The 4,517-nt window shown below is 47.4% G+C and overlaps 1 non-coding gene across 1 annotated transcript; it reads left to right on the top strand.

Moving 5' to 3' along the window:
* Positions 1-3,466: 3,466 nt before the first annotated feature.
* TRNAS-AGA (transfer RNA serine (anticodon AGA)) lies at positions 3,467-3,540 on the top strand. The gene has a single exon. It is a non-coding gene; the product is annotated as a tRNA-Ser (tRNA).
* The last annotated feature ends 977 nt before the right edge of the window (positions 3,541-4,517 follow it).

Below are 4,517 nucleotides of genomic sequence, written 5' to 3'. Positions count from 1 at the left end.
CTGGTCATCAGTCGCCTCTCCTATGGACTACCTTACCTCACTTTGCTCCGAAGAGATCTCAACAAAGTAAATGCAATGATACGTGCAACTTACAGAAACGCGTTAGGCCTCCCACCATACACCTCCAACGTCACATTGGAAGCTCTTGGACTGCACAATACATTTGAAGAAATTCAAGAGGCTCTCTTCCTGTCACAAAGGGAACGCCTTCTGTCAACTGAGACAGGCCATCTCATTCTCGACCGCGTTGGCTGTCCTTCGGAGGTACAAGCTATACAGTCAACGACTAACATTCCTGTTCCGTACCGGACAAGAGTATATGTGGCCCCTCTCCCAAAGGATGTCTCCAGTCCACAACGAAGGCAGAAGACACGCCCGAATGAATTATCTTAAGCGTGCAGTGGAACGCAGTCCGAAAACTGTCTATATGGATGCCGCTCTATACGAGCACACATCGAACGCAGCAGCAGCCGTAGTGGTGGGCTCTTCGTACACAGAAGTCTCCAGCATGTCTATCCCGCACTTTACTATCACAGAAGCGGAAGTGGCGGCGATCGTGCTGGCCATTACCTATGGAGACGCGACCAATCGAGAGCTTCACGTAATCACCGACTCACAAGCGGCGTGTGTCGGCTCCTTCTTGCAGGCAGAATACCGACAAAATTAGCTCGCTTCACAACTAACCCATTGGCTACAAACTCGCTCCTCAGACATCAGATCACTTGGGTTCCGGGGCACTCTGGATTGGAAGGTAATGAGGTCGCGGATAGGCTAGCTCGAGGTCACACAAACCGAGCGGCCACCAATCCCGATCTCACAAACAGCATTCCTGTCCCAGCGACTTACGGCGCGTGACTTAAGTACCTACGAGAACAACGTAGGATTTATCCCCCTCCACACAAGGGACTAAATGCACAAGAAACGCGGGGATGGAGACAGCTCCAAACCAACACTTACGCAAACCTACATCAATACAACATAATGTTCCCAGAACACTACGCAGACATATGCCCTTGGTGCATTGACCAGCCCACCGCCTACCACGTCACATGGGGGTGCACAGGTCCCAAATCTCCAAACATAAACATGCACCATTCGGAGGCGCAGTGGGAGGCCACTCTGCTATGCTCAGATCTAAAGACCCAGCGTAGGCTGGTAACTCAGGAAAGAGCGGCAGCCCAGGCCACTGGGGTCTTGAAATGAACACTCCACTCACTGCCCCCTGCCCCCCCCCCCCCGTTTTCTCTTGTTCTTTTTGAAATAAAGTTTTCTCTCTCTCTCTCCTTAGAAAATGGGGGCTCCCTGGGCTGCACGAAGACGATTGGTGCTGTTGACCGGGCCATTCTCAAAGTTTATGCCTTCCGGAGTCGACCGGGGTCAGGCAGCAGACCATGTTCAGGTTGCAGGCCTTGGAGTCGGCGGCTGGCTCGGTGACCTGTAGGCTGGTCTGCCAGGGTGACAGGAACCGGGATGAGCTCTTCGCTTGAAGGATCAAGGGCAGCATCTCCACCAGATGTCATGTGGTGGTGACCAGGGCCGATTACACAAATGAAGATTCGGTGATTGCACTGAAGAAACTCTTCATTGGGCTGACTTGCGCCCGCAAAAGAACTAAGCAACTCGGCGGCGGCGGTGATAGCAACAAACGTGCTCGTCAATCGTCGAACAAAGAATGTTCGTCACACTTCTTCACGCTCAATTTAAAGGCTATTCAGAACAATCTAGATAACGTCGAAAACTGCTACTAGCACAACCTGGAACATTGCAGAAACATACGCAAGTGTCGCGTACCGCGACGAATATGAACAAACACGTGATACATAATTGATACGCGTGCGATAATCACAGTGATAAGGCCGCATGCCGGGGGGGGGGGGTGTTAAAAAAACAAATAGTTTCGAAGGTTTCGCTGTAGTATCTTCTGTGGTTATGACCGATCAATTAGGAGTGCACCGGAGCTCCACTATATTTGACCATTTGAAACCAGAGCTTCTGGGTAGGGGTGTCACATGTGACATCCCGTATTTTACTCTTCGTCAGTCCCCAAGCACAGTGAGTGATATTTTCCAGCTCTGTTTGTTTTTGCACATTTTGGTTACGCCAGAAGTGTAATGAATAAACGAAGTAAACTTAACTCTATTGCTTCTTCAGGTATTTAGAACGAAGCTTCTGGGCGCCGGTGGATGGCCTCCCCAAACCTTCATTATACCTACACCCCGATTTAACATCTTGACTATACACTCCAATTGTTCACTATTATCGTCGTTGCCGTGCCACGTACCCGCCACCACATCACACTCTTTCTCACATCGATAGCACATACTGGCGACCACTCCAGAAACATTCGTTCCCATCTCCTCAAAATGCCCACATCTTTCATCCCACGGATTTCCCACCATACTGCACCACATGCAACGCCACCCCACCCGCCCTCTACCATTACTTATGGGAATGCCCACATACATCCGCGTTCCTCCTGTCAAACACCCCATCCCCTCCTGCTGGGAGGCTGCCCTTCTAGCCACGCAACCTGCAGATCAGTTGTGGCTGGTCGAACGGGCTAAGCTAGAAGGAACAGCCAAAGGGCTCCTGGACTAAGAGGTCCTCATGGGAGTGTTTACATTTTTTTATTTAAATAAAGTTTCTTCCTCCTCCTTGTAGTGATGGGATCAACATTTCAATGTTTCTGAGCAACTACGGTGTTAAAAGACACAGAATTGATTCCTTTCAGGACGCGGGGACCATGATCAGTTTCCAGCATGGTGTGGCCATATCGCCGGCAAATCGCAAGTACTTCCTTATGTATGACGCATAAAATCCAATCCGGACCATGAATGCGGGAAGAATGCCGGAGCTTCTTCGCGACCTCGGGCAGACGGGTGGGCGAAGTATTACCGTGATTGCTGCTTGAAAGTGGACCAGTTGTGTGTTGACCAGGCAGAAGGTCGACTTCGTGGTGAGATTTTAGCTCTCTAACACATCAATAAATGATTCTAACCTGAGGTTAGAGCTGCCTAGGAAGTCGCTTGAATATTCACTTGTTTGTAATCAGGGAGTAATTACTCATTGCATCCACCCAAGCGCAGCCATATGGCTACAAAAGAAAGCTATACAGCTTTCTCAGAAACTTCGTAGTTAAAGAAAAATTCGTCCGTATCCGGGAATCGAACCCGGCACCACCGCCTTTGCGGGGCAGTCGCATTACCGACTGAGCTAACCAGGACGGTCAGCAGATCAGATGGTAGGGCGAGAGCGAATTGATCTATAACTCGAACTGGGAATGGTGTTGGTCAAATATTTTAGGGGAATCCCCCAAGGTGGAGTAGATTTGTAATAAGGGAGTAATTACTCATTGCATCCACCCAAGCGCAGCCATACGGCTACAAAGGAAAGCTATACAGCTTTCTCAGAAACTTCGTAGTTATAGATCAATTCGCTCTCGCCCTACCATCTGATCTGCTGACCGTCCTGGTTAGCTCAGTCGGTAGAGCGACTGCCCCAGAAAGGCGGTGGTGCTGGGTTCGACTCCCGGATCAGGACGAATTTTTCTTTAATACGACGTTTCTGAGAAAGCTGTATAGCTTTCCTTTGTAGCCGCATGGCTGCGCTTGGGTGGATGCAATGAGTAAATACTCCCTTATTACAAATCTACTCCACCTTGGGGGATTCCCCTAAAATATTTGACCATTCACTAGTTTATACAATCAAATTTCTACTCAGTATTTACTTTCAGCGAACGATCACACCCAATGGCATTGTGGAAAACTTACATGACAGTTTGTAGCATTGTCTGCCGCTATCCTTCCGATACAAAACGTTTCTTAAAGAACTAATATTCTGAACATTTAGTGTTCAGCTGCTTTCCGCCTAGGTAAACCAAGATTGTAACCTAAAAATGTTAGACCTATGTGCTTGCTTTAACAAAACAGAACTAGTAACGCACCCTGCTACAAAAACAGCAAAGTTCTTAAAAGTTATATTTTATTCTTTGCGCGCTCTGGAACGCCAAGTATTTTGTACTTGCCTGGCCAAAGCGATCAGGTGGCATTCCACTTATACCTTCCCGTATGTCCCCCACGTTACCCAGAAGATAATAAAATATTTCGCAACCAAATCAAAGCCGACAACCACGCAATCAATGAAAACTTAATTAGCTATCTGCATAAACTGCATAAATGTTCAGAAACAAAGTACCTGGGGTCTACACATTAAAAATGCATGTGAAAACCGCATTTGCCTACCAGATGCATTGGATCGAACCCAAATTGACGTAGTACGCTGACACAATAAAACGTATTGCTAAAAAAAGAGATCGCTATTTCAATCCTCAAACACATTTATTGCATTTCATCCAAAGAACAGTACCACAATTTTGAAGATTACTATAAAACTATAAATAAAAAAACACTGTTTGAAGCTAAATGCTACATTCCCGTCTTTACTGCCGAGTATGTAATTACACAATTTTAAAATTTTGAGGGTACGTTGGAACCTACGCTGTAGAAATCCGAAAGCCT

This window comes from Amblyomma maculatum, chromosome 9 (assembly GCF_055883805.1).
Source record: "Amblyomma maculatum isolate TAMU_Amacu chromosome 9, ASM5588380v1, whole genome shotgun sequence".
NCBI lineage: Eukaryota > Metazoa > Arthropoda > Arachnida > Ixodida > Ixodidae > Amblyomma > Amblyomma maculatum.
The sequence above is the reverse complement of the archived record's forward strand: the minus strand, read 5'-3'. Positions and strand labels throughout refer to the sequence as shown.